At 36.9% G+C, this 16,647-nt stretch overlaps 1 long non-coding RNA gene across 1 annotated transcript; it reads left to right on the top strand.

Annotated features, from left to right (window-relative positions):
• Positions 1–2,169: 2,169 nt before the first annotated feature.
• On the top strand, positions 2,170–6,799 carry LOC141924954 (uncharacterized). The gene is made up of 3 exons (XR_012623711.1): positions 2,170–2,240; positions 2,362–2,515; positions 5,975–6,799. It is a non-coding gene; the product is annotated as an uncharacterized LOC141924954 (long non-coding RNA).
• Positions 6,800–16,647: the final 9,848 nt, after the last annotated feature.

Raw genomic sequence — 16,647 nt, 5'->3', positions numbered from 1 at the left:
CAGGAATATAGTTATTTTCTTTGCCTGTTTTCTGGATCATACCTAGTGATTTTCTCTCTTACCATTAGACATATGCTATATTTTCACAGGAGTTTAGTTCCAAGGGCTGCTTTTGTTTTCTGCTGTGCAGTGGTTTTAGTAGTATTACTGTTCTCCAAGTACATACTTATGTATCTATTATATGCTAGCAAAAGGAGCAAAATTTTTTTTCTGTTCATTTTAACACCTTGGTGATAGAAATTAAAAATTCTTTTCTCCTTGAAAAACACATAAAGATGCTTAGAACATCATCTTCATTTTCAAGCCAGCAATTACTAAGGTGTAAGAGATGAAATTTGGTATGGCTAATAACTCTGTTTCTGAAGTAATCAGAAAGTAAGGAAACATTTCCACACATACTAAAATTAGCCAAACAACTTAGGAGAAAGCTGAACAGAATTAAAAATAAACCTGCAGTGGATTTTTGCTGATCTTCTTAAATGCTGACATGGTTTTTGGAACACTTCTTATTTTCATGCATTGTCAAGTTTGGCACTTCTGGCTTCTAAACAAAACCAAAATCAGAGTTCTTGAAGAGACAGGCAGTTTTTCATAGTATTTCTAGCTTGATTACAAGAAGATTTTGTGGGAATTTCATTACTTAGTTCATTCTGAGGAGATTTACTATAACTTGTGGAGGATTTGTGGTATTTTGCCAATCCTTCTGGCCAAAATGCAGGCTTTGGAAGTTAAATATTTTTAAATTCTCTATTTACTGATCAAGTTTGTAATGATACCTATTGCCCATGTGGAAATGAGACACTCATACTTAAGAGTACAGCAGATCATTTCTCCCTGCATTAGGATTTGTAAAAGGAGATACAGGAACTTGACAGAGTAGCAATAGTAACAGAAAACAGGGAGATCTTAAAAGGCAGATGCTTCTGTGGACCAAAACACAAGTTCTGCAGGCTGCTGAAATGTTCATGAGAAATTTAAAAATACTTGAAATCTGAACACTTTCTCATTTTATTTCATTGAAATTCAAATTATGTTAAACTTCCACTTTAAATGAACATGCAGATGCTCAGAACTATTCCCCCCCCCCCCCCCAAATTACCTTCTGATGAAATTCAGTAAAAGCAAAACACTTAAAGGATAAAATAGAATTACACAAAATTTTCACAGGCCATATCCAGTTCTTTAGAATCCCCATGGAAAATAATTACAGCAGAGACTCCATAGACGTACAAGAAAGCTGATGTAGCCAGTGACATTTTGGTTCTATTTCCTGTCCCTAAAACCTCAGATCTGCACATCGTTATATAAGCAATAACAGGTATACTTTGACATGAGAGACAAATATGGAAATGTGCTCATAAAGTTCTCATAGGTTGCTTTTTCATTTTTATACTGTTCCATGAGCATTGGATACTTTAAGTATCCTCCTCATTTTTTTTTCCTGATTTCTCTGATTTCTGCAGGGATCATGTGGAAGAGAAAGAAATTTCTTCACAAAATGTGAAGAAACTTGTTCTCTGTAAGAAAAATCTAAAGAAAGAGCAATTGGCTATCCTGGCAGTTACATCAGAAATCAGATTTCAGAATGCTCTTAAGATAAGGGTCCAGATCTGCATGGTGAGAAACCACATGAGGTCTGATAGATCCCTCCTCTTCATGGGCCTCATGACTATACAACAGTGCCCTTATTTGTGTTTGCAGGCCACTCTTTTAGCGTCATCCATATGTTTATTGCTGAAGTTTTGCAAAGGAACACCCTGCAGTTCTCCAGGCTTTGGAAATGCATTTTCCTTTCTGTAGCCTTTCAGAAAAGCCACCAGGATTCCTAAACAATAACTGGACTTGCCTGAGGCCAGCAGAAAGCCTCATTTTTTCTAGATTGATGGATGTTTCAAAGAGCAGGGAATGAAAGCATCTCTGTGGAGCACCCAAAACTCCTCTGTCACCCAATGTAACTTGTCCCCAGGAGCCCTTGTGTATTTTGCCCAGAGACAGAGTGTTTTGGATCTGAAGCTGCTACCTCTTTAGTCACTGAGAATGGATTTTGTGTTTTATGTGCAACTTATACAATGGTAAAACTGGCAGTCTATCACCATAAATGTTTCTGTTTGCTTAAGTTAAGGAATGGATGTGATGCACTTTATAAAAACATGCCAGTGACTGCAGGCAGTTTAAAATGGTCTCAGGAGTTTCGAGAGGCTTCTCAGGCACAGAACACATTTTAAGCACATCAATCATCTGTAAGTATTGCTGTAAAACATTGTACAATGGGGCTTAAAACACTTCAGGCACTTTCTGAAGTTATAGCCGCACTGTGTACTTAGAAATGACATTGAGGTGAAATCTCTTTTGTCTCTGTAGAATTTTGCAGATAGAAAAAACAAATCCTATTTTGCAAAAATGTGAGAGATTATTGGAATGGATTGATATAATGAAGAAATGTACCTCTGCTATACACAGGATCTACACCTCTGTACCTCAGACCCAAGTGTAATCATTCTCTGGAATTTGGATGGTATGAAGTAATTTTAATCAGAAAATAACACATTAGTAAATTTTACTGCATGACATTAAGGATTTATTTTAATTGTTTTAACAATTATCTTGTTTTATCATTAAAATTCTCTTTTGTGCTAGAGATAAGCACAAGTTATGTATCAGATTTCATAATTTTTACTTCAGGTTACAAAAAAGTGTAACAGGATTGTGTATTTATACTATAATACATGTTCCCTCAGAAGCATTAGTGGTTTAAAATATGAGAAATGCTATTTAGATTTCATTTTAAAGAAGAATATTGTACATAGGATCTAAATGAAATTACTAGAACCGCGTGATACAGATACCAAAGACTTGCAGCTCTTGCTTTTGGTAACTTGAGAAAGCTTTTCAGTTAGTGTCTGATTGCCTTTTTTTGAATAACAAAATCTTCTGTGGTTCTGTAGCCTTCTGCTGTTTCTCCAAAGAGTGTAACATCTTGAGAGTTTACAACATCCTTCTAACACCAAGAAGTTGCTTTTACTCTTATATTGCAAGGGACACACACTTTACAAGGTAAATAAAGAAGATTCTTTTTGACAGATGTGTGTGAATATAAAGACATACTAGAAAATTGACATAACCATAATAGTCTCTTCAAATCATCAACTACACTAAATCAAAACCAAACTGTGTTCAACTATTTTTCCCAATTATCTTGCCTGCTGGATGGTTGTTACTCTGTAGTTTGTAGTTGATCATACATTGTAGTCTTACTGTATGTATGGTTTTCTTTGAATACAAAAGGGTGACTCCTAATGCATTAATTTGTAAATGCATGGACAGAACTAATTCCTTCCATCAAGAAATGTATGAAATCAAGCAGAAGTGGTTTATGAGACTAGTAATAGGTGATGAAACTTCTCTTCTTAGTAGGCTGAACAGAATGCTTTTTAGGGACTGCAATAAAATCTATTGGTGATTTTAGTCCAGTTCCCAGAGATGTATACTGACAGAACTACTGTCATTACTGTAGTGAGTACTGTCTGCAAGTGTTGCAGCCTCCCTTGTTGAAACAAAGAAAAGAAACTACCTAATGGACTTCTTCCTGCTGATGGAAATGGCATCTCGGGAACTGTGTAGATACTCATTGGATTTTTCTGTAAAAGTTAATATGGACCTTGTTAGAGTCTGCATATGGGCAGTCAGTAAAATAGACTTTCCTAGCCTCTAAACAGGTTATATAACAGGAACAAGCTGATACCATTCAGTGTTGAAACAGAATAACATCCCCATTCAGAATTGTACCAATTTGGCTGCATTGTCTGTGAGCTAAAATTTGGGTATTTCACATAGAAGCTATGGCAGAAAGACAAAGGAAGAGCTGCAGTATAGAGAAACCTGTCCTGCTTTTGCCCAGTCATCCGTCTTATGGAGAGCCTGAAATGTTCAGTCTTACAGCCTATCCTGGCACATTTTGTTTACAGTGAAAACCAGATTCTCTACTAATGTATAAATAGGATACAGACTCTGCTGATTTAATAAGAACAAGGTTGAATTCACTGAGAACCTGGCATTAGATGTTTTTAAAACTAGAAGTCCGAGTACATTTGAATTTCATCCTTTTTTCCTAAGGGAAATGATCAATGGTTTATTGCAGCATAACAGGTAAACTTGGTTTTGGTACAATTGATTTATCAGGGTTTCTTGACTAAATAGACTGAACAAAGAAGGAAGGAATCTGATAAAACATATTTCTGATAAGCTTAAAAAGAATAAGAGTTTTTCTTACTCTCCTTATACTGTAAATTTAACTGTAATTACAAAGCTGTGCCAGAGGCTGAGGAAGATCATGTTGCAAAGAGAAGTAGTATACATGAATTGGAGAGTTCTGACAAACAACTGATGTCTGCCTCTGACTTGGCAGAATGTAGAACTCTGGGACTGTAACGAACAGACAGGGGGACCTTGTTTAAAATGTGGATGAGAGAATCTGAATATTCAAGCATAATGTGAAATTGGACATTGTAGAGATAGAGTCAAACCCTTTTTTTGTCAAGAAAAAAAATGGCAGAAATAATTTCTTCTATCCTTTGATGACAAAAAAAAGAGAGAAATGTTCAAACTATGGAGTATGATTCAAGAAACAGTGGAAAAGATCCACCAGATAGTTTATGTGATAGTAGGCCCAGTAAATATTTTGTCTTGGGAGTAGCTATTGTTGCTAAATAGGTGTAAATAATTAGGAAAATCAGGATTAAGTAAAAGCTAAAACTGTTTTCAAATATTTGCACTTGCTGATGCAAATGTAACCCGAAAGGGAAATAGCTTTCAGTAATTAGTTCCATATGTACTTGTAAAAGTTACAATGAAAAGGTAATTATGTTGTAAATAGTGGGAATGCTTTTCTTCATCAAAGTGAGAGTTCCTTTATTCCTGGACTGATCAGTTAGCTGGGATAAGAAATCCACACTGGGAAGAGCAATTCTAAACCCCTGTTACTGATTCTCTAAATTACTCTTTCCAGGACAATCAGTATTTGCTCCAGGCAGATCCTCTTTCTGATGAATGGAAACTCTACCCTGTATACATAGACCACATGATTGTAGATGGGCTGTTCAAAGCTATCAAGTGTTTTCTTCAGTATCTGACTGAAAACACTGAGACAACATTTAAATCCACTCCTTCATTTGAAGTGCAGCTTGTTCTTAATAACAGTGAAATGACTTTTAAACCTTCTTTGGACTTAATGTCAACGGCAATTTCTGTGATATTATGGAGGGACTAATCAAAAACATCTATGATACTGTCTGTAGATAGATTTGTCAAATACCTTGGAAAAGACCCTTTTCAGGTATCGTTACTTTTGCTACTTTTCCTTTCTTTTTTTTTTTTTTTTTTAAGTGTCACAATTGACCTTTCCTCTAAGCATTTGAATGTAGTTGTTTTCCAAGCCGAGTCACCCCTATCCAGTGGTTTATGCCAAGAAGGCTAATATCTCAAGAGAGCCTGTGAGGCTTGTTCCCATCTGTTCACTGTGAGCTGTCATCTTCTGCTCTCCTTAACCTCTGCCTCTCTTGTTTTATGAATGCATCCAGCCATTTCCATCAGCCACCAGCACACATACTTTGAATGATATTGGCTAACTTTTTTTTTAAACTTTTTCTGGTTCACTTGCCAACTGGAGAGTGCCTTTCTAATACACACTGAAGTCTGCAGCTGGATGGACTGCCTGCAAAGCTGGTTCATGAATTTACCTTCTACTTTTGCTTGTGTATTGTGCACAGGCAGTCTTTGGCTTTACAGTGCATGTATTACTGAGCATTTGGTGTCAAATGACTTCCATAGCTATATTCCAGGCTGGATATTTCTCAAGAGCTGTTTGTTTCTTTATGATTATTGGTTGAATGTTTGCTTTTTTGGTGCCTTATTTCTCATCAGGACACCTTTTCTTTCTGCAGTTTAATCTTTGCCTCCACTGCTTTTTCACTTTCAGGTGCACATTTAGCATGACATAGATCAGATGGATACCCTGGAAGAAATAAGTCAAGTAGCTATGAAGAAGGGAAACTTGTTCACTGTTTATGTTCTGGAGCAACACTTTAACAAATAGTGGTACTTAATGGATGGATGGTAAAATTGGATTTGTGAAGTAGTTTCTGTTCTGTGGACAATTTCTTCGTAAAGGTGAGCTGGAATTCTATGAAAATTATGAGCTTCCAAAACATTCATAAGACTTAGTGCGTTCTAAAGAACAGGTATTTCCATTTTTGCAGAGGTTTCCTTCCTTTCTTGTGCCTATTAAGGAAATATAATTAATTACATTATTTTGTTGATTTGTTTAAAATCTAGTGTTCATGATGTGGTGTTTTTTTTTTTTCTTTAGGGCCAATATTCTAATAAAGTTAGTGAATCATAAAGTCAGAAGATTTTTTGATAGTTGTTTCAAATCAAGTTGACCATAAGCCTTTTAAATATAATGGGTGAATTTAATTTAGAAATGGACCTGAATTTTAAAGAAAACAGCTCAAGCTTAGGTAAGCTTCTCTGGTTTCTGTTTCATATATATTTTTATGTATACATACATACACGCACACTAATATATGTATGTAATCCTCCTCTGTACATGTATATATATTTGAATTAAAATTCAGAAGGATGGACTGAAGGATCCCTTAAATCCCTTCCATCCCTTTTATCTATAAGACAGTAGAGATTTTTTGCAGACTTTGGTCTCCCTTGGGACACTAGGCATAACTGCTTTGGCCTTAAACTTCTTCTGGATAAACATCAAGTTCACAAAAATGTTGATGTTTTTAAGGTGTTCATGGTATCTTAGAAATAGGTATTTCTTCTTTGATTAGTGTGGACTGAATTTTTTTACTCATTACTGTATTAAGGACTTTTAATGTTTCTGTGTCATCTTTGTAATAAATATATCTAAAATGCACTTCAAAATGGTACTTCTCACTATGCTGAAAAACTAGAGCAGGACTGTTTAGTGCATGAGAGCTGGTGTCTAGATTGAAAATTGGCTGTGTATGGTATTCTGAACATCTGTTCTTTGGGAGAAGATCTCTTTAAAATTCGTGGCAATCCTGGACTCTTCTAAAAGATGGATGTGGATCACAGTGCTGCACCCATTACCTCAGATGCCCACCTGATTTATTTCCTGCTGTCAGACAGCATGCCCTTGCCCCTGATTCTGCAGTACTGAGAACCCAGAGTTATTACTTGAGGCATGTGCAGTAAATGCAGAAAAGGAAGACATGGTCAAGTGTAAACGAATCCATGATGTTTCTCAAGAATATCTTGTCATACATTTGAAATGTGTTTCTCTCTTGTTTAAAAGAGAACAAAAGAGCCCACCAACCAAGACTTGACACAATGTTTGATTTGATTGCATTTACTTGTTCATTAATATAATTGATGTGTATGGTTTGCCTTAAGTTTTCAGGTGCTCTGTGCTAATTAACTTGACATTTTCTTATGTTACATATTATTAGTGTTACTGAATGGAGAGACTCATTCATGAAACCAGAGACAGGTTTGACTAAGAAAGTGTGAGAAGGAGAGTGCACAGCTCTGGATGAAATAGTAGGATATCTAATGGCTATAGAGGAGCAGGAATCAGTAGATGACATTCTCAAAGTCTTAAAACTGACCTCTTCAGAACTTGTGGATAGCAGGTGCCAGAACGGGGGGTGAGTAGCCTATGCAGAACTGGAGGTAAGGGTTCAACATAACATCTATAAAACTCTGGCACATACCTAAATAGGAGCAAGAATAAAAATAACTCTAAATGAGCTAATACGACTTTTTTTTCTGTAGACTGTTTACCTTGGACACTTTTTTACTGGATATATTTTTAAAATATAGAATGGTATCTGCTATCTGTTCCCAATTCTAAGGTTAAATACTCTGTTGACTTAATTGGGTCTAGAATAGGGACATTGTAGTCTTTCATTGTAGACATTTTTAATGTTCTGAAGTTTCATTCAAGAGACTTAATGAGAAGTGTTTATCAGTGCTGTACCAGCATTGTCCTCCTAGGAATCAATTAAAATGTTTAGGAGAAAAACTTACTTATCAGTGGAAGATAGTTTTCATCCAAGTAGTCATAAGCTAAAGGCAGCTTTTAAGGCAGTTTTTAACTATGGCTCTCCCTTAGTAATGAAATTTAGATTTTAACGTCAGACAGGACCATTAGTTTATGTGGTCTGCCTTCTACAGAATAGGATTTCCAAGTTGCACAAATGTGTCCTAAAAGGCACACCTGGAAAATTTTGTTTTTGTGTTTGTGCTTGCATTTCAGTTAAACCTGAAATGCAGAGGCAAAAACTAACATACACTCCTCTCCAGTTGTTGGGGCTAAGAGCAGAGTTGAGAGATACAGAGGGACCACATGGCTCAAATAGCCAATGATTCTTGGTCAGGGGATTCAGAGTGTGATGTGAGATATGGTGAACTTAATCCAGTGTTTGATTTACAGCAAAACCTTGGTCTTGGTGCTCTCTCACATTTCAGATGAATGCATGAAACATGGGGTAATCCACTGCTGCAGTTTAATATACACATATTTTTAAATAACTGTTGAAAGGTGGGTTCTGTCTACTGCCCCACTGGGACAAAAATAATTTTTGAAACATGAACATTTCTGGTTAAATGAAAATTTATTTTCCAACTGAACTTAGGTAAGAAGCTCACAGGGTACATTTGATTTTAGTTTTCATAAATAAGACCTGGCAAACAGCTGAAAATGTCTCAATTCTGCCTCTGTCCCTGAAATTAAAAGGTTTTTCAGTGCATAACCTGAGGCAGGTTAAATCCTGATCCTGAAAAAAATCTACTGAGTAGTCTTTATCTTACAGGATCAGAGCATTCCTTATTTGTGCAGGTAGGTCAGGTAATTAGCAGATTAATTACTTGTGGGCAAACTGTCAGGGTCCCCGAGTGCACTAATAGGCCTTTAATAGTCCTGCCTAGCTCCACCTGGGGACTCCACCCTCCATCCAGGGGACTCCACTTAAGCTCAGCCCTGGGCCTCTGGTGTTTCTCTGAGCTACATGGGAGATGTGCCTATTTTCAAGTCTGCCTCTGGCCCTATCTCTTGGGTGGATCTGGACCTATGCTCTAGGTAGATGTGCTCTCCTGGATAGACCCCCATGGCTGTATGCTGTAGCTTGTTTCTGTCCCTCTTACCCCTCCTGGAGGCACCCACGACCTGGTTTGTTACTGGCTGCGTGTGGGCCTATTGATGCATCCAGTTACAAGCACCCAGCTCTGATGCCATGCTTAATGCCCTGTAGGACTGTGCCCTTGGTTGGTGAGGGCATTGTCTGTGCTAGGGTGGCCTTCTGCTCCTGGCTCACCTTCCTTAGGAAGTGCTAGCCCTTGCTGCTCCCTGATGAATATGTGCCTGTTTACACACAGAGGTGCAGAAATGGTCTCAGATGGTACATGGAAATTGAAGATAATCTTGAAAATTTGAGCCATGATCTTTAATGTAACTTTAATTAGGGAAGTGTTGACAGACCAAAAGTTGAAGCAGTAAAAATAGCACCAGTATAATATTTGACTGTGTAAAATACCAGTTCTTTATGAATTGGAGCTTTGCTTTCAACCTGATTTTTCCAAATGACTAAAGGTGTTTCTGTAGTTATTTTTTTCCCTGGCATGATATGCAGGAAGTGTAAAGACTTACACTGCATATGAAAATGGGGAATCTTTCCAAATAATTTCTTTACTTTTCAATTCTAATCTTTCATGCCTTCTAATATAGCTGAAAAATAAAATTCACCGTGGAAATATACTTTTTAAAGTACAGTTTATAGACAGATATTTCATTGTGTTCTTATTTATGAATCCACTGTCAGAGGATTGCTAGTGTTTATTAAACTTCTAGCCAACTTGCTTCAAATAATGATTGGAAACCTTTTTGAGCATTATGACTTGTAAGGAGGCAATGAGGTTCAGCTGTGTCACAGAATTGTGGAATTATGTAGAATGAGATTCAAGGTAATCACAAATGTTTGCAAAAGCCCTATGTAAGTTTTCCAAAACAACAACAAAAAACTTCTTTATCTTTGTGTAGTTGCCTTTAAACTACAGTGTCTAATATACATGCTGTGAGAAAGTCCTTGTCCATATTCAACTACACTTGTGGCTGACTTTTTTGTCAGCAACAGGTATTTCTTGTAGAATAGATGAGCCTTTGGGATGTCTAAAAGCAGTGTAAGGAGTATGACTTTTTTGGGACCAAACCGGGGTCAAGCACACACTTGCGAAGAGCTAGGCAGGTTAAGCAAAAGCACTTAACACTGAGTTTGGGACTTAATAATATGTTCAGTTATCATTATGTACATTTTTGCACTCTTCTTACGGATGGGTCAAAATAATAATGTATTTATCAAAGTATAGTGAGTTACATCACTGGGGTGTTTTTTTATATTGCTGCAGTTTATTTCCAAATTTAATATGCATAAACATGTTCTAACTAGAAAATGCAGGATATTGTAAACAAACTTTAATCTTTTGCATAAATTACATTTTGCAAATTACCCTGAGTAATAAGTCCGTGTTTGTCACAGCATAAGGGCATAGGGAAGGAATGACACACAGTCAACTACCGTTTTTCAAAAAAGGAAAAAAGGGGAGGAAGGAGAGGAGAATGGAAGTATGTGTATGTGTGTTTCTCTGGGGGGAGGGTTGTTGGCTTTTCAAACTGACAAACAATATCTACTTGTAATGTTGTTAGGAATTACCTGAAAAGTGGGAGAATCTTAAAAAGATTGCCTTCACTGTAAAGCATGAAGTGGTACCTCTGCAGTCCAAAGAAGTGTCTGTTATCAGAAGAAAATGTGTACTTTTGGAGGTGAGATCAGTTCTGTGCTCTGAACCGAATGATTTTTCGTTTTTTGTTCTGATAACAAGCTGGTGGCAAGCTTCACTGAACTGGGAAATTGTAAACTCTTAGAAAAGGCTGTCTAAAGATAACAATTCAATGTTTCTCAGTAATGTATTCTGGATGAATCTGATAATTTAAAGCCCACTCCACTGAAATGGGAGTGATGCTTGTGTCCTCTTTATCTTCAATTATGTCTAATCTGTTTCTAATTCAAACATGGTGCTGCTGTTGTCAGATCAAATATAGATTTTAAATGTTTTATGTTTCTCCACTGGGAATGTTTTAAATGTATGAGGGCTGTCTGTCAGGGGCTATACTGACTGAATGTAGTAAAGTTTTAGGTAAATTTAAAGGAAATGAAAGAGTGCTTGAAAATGAAATGATTCACAGTTCATGAGATGAAATGTATCTAATGAATGACATTTAAGGAAAAGTTATGGAACAGTCTCCATGGATTACCTGCTTAACCTCCAAGGAACCCTAATTCAATAAATAAATTGTATCTTTCATCTTAAACAGCATGGTTTTAGAGACAGATTTCTTAAAAAAAAGGCATCTTTAGGTTTGCTCAATTTTCTTTCGAGGATATGGATAAGTTAGGAATAACCATTATTTTATGAACTGTTATGACATACCTGTCATTGTCAATAGCTTGGAGTACTAATCACAGTTTACAGTCAAAACAAAAACTGCATCAACGTTATTTATCAAGATATATTCCCAAGTATTCCACAATGTGAGAATGAAAAATGTAACAAAAAGAGCTTTCCCAACTAGAAATAAATTTTAGAGAAAGAGTAGCTCACCTGAGTACATTGAATTTTGAATGTCTGTTCTCATGACCTCTGCTTTGAGGAAGATTCACAAGTCTCATCTTAAAGTCAGCAAATGATAAATTATATAAAAATGCATTTTTTTTTCTCTGACATGATTAAGAACTAAATAAAGAATCCATCTGTATTCTTTCAAAATTCTGTTGTTGAAATGTTGAAATGATTCTAAAGTATATTCTAATTGCAGGCTGTTTATGAACTTGAGACCAAAGTTGGAAGTCTGTTTTTTATCAGTGTTTTCTCCTTGTTCTTGATTTGTCACTGGAGTATTGTTTGGGCGTGTGGGGTTCAGTGACTGCTGAATAGATCAAAATAAGGGGAGAGGGGGCAATGTAAGAGCATGGTGGGTTTTTTGTTTACTTATTTTGGGTTTTCAGGGGTTTTGGGGTTGGTTTGTTGGGGGTTTTTTGCTATGGTTCAGATCTTGATTCAGATTGCTGAGGAACCTGTACCTACCTTCTGTGTTGTACACACATAGAGGTGCTAACTGCAAATCAGGTAGTAAATTTTTGGAATATGGAAGGAATCTACCTCAGGTGCACTCAGCAGAAAGGTCATTCACAGACACCATTTCTGCATCTGAAGGAAGAACCTTTCTCCATAAATGTTCCCTCTGGAGTTGACTAATTCTGACGGACTCCACCCTACAATAGGGAACATAAGGCAGCCCAAGCATGAGATTCTCAGCCCATGGAGGCTGCTCTCTCATTGTTGCTCTTTGGTGCTACCTTTGAGAACTTCCGTAAATACTAAGAGGATCCACCAGACAAAGGGTGGTGAGGAGTCTCTATGTCCTCACTCTTTCATATACTTCTTCAGTAGAAGAGCCAGTTATGCTATTTTTCTAGTGTACAGGTGCTCAGCCATTGAGCCTGCAAGATGGATATGCCTGGCAGGCGCAATTCATCAAGTCTGCAGCCAAGTCTTAGCCTCTTTCTTTCATGGATTCCCTTAAAAACCAGAATGGAATTAGCAGGATTTACCTGACATGCCATGTCTATGGCAGATAAGCATAGTAACTGTAATACTTTTGTAGAGTATAAACCTATCGTGTGTGGGACAGCTTTGTTTCCTGTGCAGGGAAGTAGCTATGATAAAGGCACTGGCAAGAGTCTCCAACAGAAGTCATGCTACTTTTGATGGTAGGAACATTGTGAGTCAGATAGAAGGAAGAACAGCTAACTCCTCTGACCAAATACTTCAGTATGGGTCGTCTTTACTTCCTTTTGTTCTAAGACAATGATCCTTCTTTTAAATATGATGGACCTACCTCCCCTAATAGCTTTCCCACCAGGACAGCCAGTAATGACAAAAAAGCATGGAAAAAGTGAAGAAGAGATATTTCTGGACAAAGCATAAAACATTCTCACAGTGTATATCAAGGTACTGGTAGATGATGGAAGACAAAGGCTTCTCTCTGTGCAAACTCATAAAGATACTGCAAAGTGACGACTTGAGCTGAAGGAACTTCTGGCTACATCTTTCTGAAGCATGCATACTAGATTAAAGGTGGCCGAAACAGTTCTTTGTTGATGCCGTTTTGCTAAAGTCCATGGTCATATAGTGGCCTTTCAAGACTAAGGCCTTTCATGTAATGGGAAGAAGTGTTCATCACCCTCACACAAGAAAAGAGAAGAGAGAATATCACCAAAGAAAAAGAAGTAGAGAATTTCAGGTGTTATTGTTCAGTTTTGCTGAATTTAGAGACCTCTCAGATAGTGTAAGAGGAGAAGAGGGAAAAAGACCCTTGGAAACTTATTCCATTTCATTTCTATTTACTTTCTTGTACTTACTGCCTGCTTTAAAAAAGCACCCTGTTTTCTCATTTGAATAATAGTGTATTTTAAAACACAGCTTTATGAACATATAAGCAAAATGAGTGCAGAGCAGACAAAATAAGAAAAAACAGATGCTGGGCAAACAGATCAATACATTGGTGGTGATCTTGCTCCAATGATGCTATAATTTTCCAGTCTTTTTTTTTTTTTCTCTTGACCTTTTGAAAAACTAGAGTTCTGAACCACAATGGTAAACATTCCACAAAGAAATTGGAAGAGAAGCTATGCTTTCCTTCTATTCTTGCCTTGCCTATGTGTGTGTTAACATATGTTGCATAAATATGTATGTATGTAATAGTTAAATGAAAGAACGTAGACTTTAGTAATGGTATCTGCTTTCAGAACGAAGCCCTTAAGTTTTTACTGTAATTTTCACCTTGCTTAGTCTTGCAAGATCTGTGATGGAAGCGTATATGGAAGAGAACTATTTATAAAAATAATCTTAGTTTGCAGCATCACTCTTGTGATTTCCAAAAAATAATCCCAAATCCTACTTAGTTGAAAAAAATTTTACTACCACTTGGCCTTGGAAAGCAATGCCATGATAAAGTGTCAAATTATCCTGAATGTCTTTACACTTTCTTATGGAAAACAGAAATGCTGAATAAGAAAAATAAATGCCTGAAAAGTACAAGTAGCTGGTAATGCAGGAGCCTGACTCTCTAGCTGCCAGATGCATGCAACTAGTTTCCTCTGAAATCAGAGGGAATTGGTCACAGCCTGTCAGTACAGAAGAGAATCCAGATGACTATGTTATATCGTGATGGGTCCAGACAGAAAAGAACTGTAACAAGCTGGATATGGTCCAGAGTTCCCAAGAGCTGGGGTATGTCAAGCCCTGTGTAGCTGTGCTGCTTCAAATTTTTTCACATATAGAATCCCCCAATTTTTATTAACTTTGTCTAGAGCATAGCTGCTGTTTTAACATATTGCCTGGTACAAGAGCCAGGAAAGTCTCTTGGAGAGGACAAATAGCTGCTTGAGGTTTGTTAGTTCTTCCTCTGTGGGAGAGCCCTTGTCCTCTTTTGAACACACTAGCAGAGAGAGTTGATAGAACAGGCTCTATCAGCTGAAGTGTGATCTGAGCTAGTCCTCTGGGCACCAGAGACCGTAGTGCTGAACTGTCATCTTTTGTGGCTTTCTGGGTGCAGTTCATCTGACCTATTTAGATATGTCCTTTAGGACAGGATGGGTTGCACGCTATGTACTGATGACTGTTAAATAGATCTCCACTGACTGTAAAATGAATTGTTTCTAACTAGATTTTTACATCAGTTTAGCTAACTTGATATAACACAGTACAATTTTCTCCTGATGAAGATAAGCTTAAACATCCATGCACAGATTTTGACTATATTTATTAACATTTGTGTAATAGACTCTACTTGTTGTAAACTTACTTTTATCCTTTTGCACATGCAAAAATTTTACGCATTTGTGTGCCTAATGAGCATCTGATCATCACCAAAAATAACTGAGAACAAGAGCTGCTTGTTCAAGGTTGTTCATACATAACTTTTACAGCCTCATCTAGGTGCTTTTGTATGCCAGACCCATGAAATAAAATTATATATGTACACTTGGAGGACAAAGGTGATGTTTAATATTTTATTTATAATAAACCAGCATAAAATGATATTAATTTATATTATGGCTATAGTTCTCAGTTTTTGGTGCTGCCTTACATCTGTCCTTGGGTGCCAAATATACAAACTGGTTTGCTCTGTTATCTACCTGGAAAAACCTCTTTTGACTGGTTTGTTCAGCAATGGTCTCATTCATTGCACTGTTAAGCAGTAAAGTAGGTAAAGGTTGGAATACCTTTCTTCATATTTAGTAGACAGGATGGGCTATTAATCAGTACCATTTCAATATTGTGTTCTAAGTGATATGAATACATCTACTGATTTATAAAAAGACAGAAACAAATGCACTTAAGTGTGTGACACACTGAGGATAAAGGTTGGCTACATGAATAAGAAGAGAGAAAAAAATTATTCAGGACAGGAATAACTTTCTCAAATTTCCTCCAAATGTCTTGTCTAATTCAAGTAGCTCCTAAAAATTCATTTCCGTAGGGCTATATACAGCAATTAACCTCTAATTAAACAAATGAACAAACAAACAAGAAATATACTTGGAACCCCAAAACATAGATTCATTTAAACCATGTCACTTGATGTTCGTAATTCTGTAAACCTCTTATCCCTTATTGTATTTGAAATACTCCCACTTGTCTGTCACTTCTGTTATTAGTCTGGATAGCAAGCTGTCCAGGTCAGAGATCATCTACTTTGTGTTGCTTTCATATTTTTTGCAGGCTTCACAATTTTAAAAGCGTGTGTGTGAAAAAGAGAGTATGTGTAATTGTCTAAATATGTATATACTTATACATTTGTTTACAGTGGTATGGTTGATGACTCCAGCAGCTTCCTGTGAAGTGTTGACAGCGAGCAGACCTTCGTTTATTTGCAGAGGAAAGATTCCATCATCGGTACATTGCATGGACCTGGTATTCATAATCCCCTATCAGCTTTATGCATTACTGACCTCCACAGGCATTTTAGGGGAAGGCACAGCAGGAAGAGAGGAAGGTCAGTACAGAAAGTGTTGTTCCTTTTGCAGACAAGTAACGTGTGTTTAAGTGTTGTCTTACACCATTTTTGCATATAAGGCTTGGTTGCTCTTCCTGGGAAAATTATCTGTCCATAAGAATTTGTTTCTTATTTCAATCGAAGGGTCAGTGATAAGGAGCACTGTCAAGTTCCACTGGGTCCATGTCATGCTATGTCCAAGTAGAGCTATGATCATGTCAGTTTTCTGGGTGTTGTTATGTCCAGATCAAGACACAATTGTGGGCGTTATTCTTGCTCATTGGTTTGTGTGAAGTAGGTTTGTCTGTGTATATGAAACCCAGGTTTGGAGAGGTGATGAAATGTGAGTTGAATCCCTTCCTGTCCCCTTCCCATATCTGTTTTACTTCATGTGTTGTATAGAATTTATTAATAATTAAGCAAAGTGTTAGGATACTTGTTAACACATTTCTGTTTACTTCTTGAATACGAAAAGGCTCTGCCTCACCTTATCTAAA

This window comes from Strix aluco, chromosome 6 (genome assembly GCF_031877795.1).
Source record: "Strix aluco isolate bStrAlu1 chromosome 6, bStrAlu1.hap1, whole genome shotgun sequence".
Classification (NCBI taxonomy): Eukaryota; Metazoa; Chordata; class Aves; order Strigiformes; family Strigidae; genus Strix; species Strix aluco.
The sequence above is the reverse complement of the archived record's forward strand: the minus strand, read 5'-3'. Positions and strand labels throughout refer to the sequence as shown.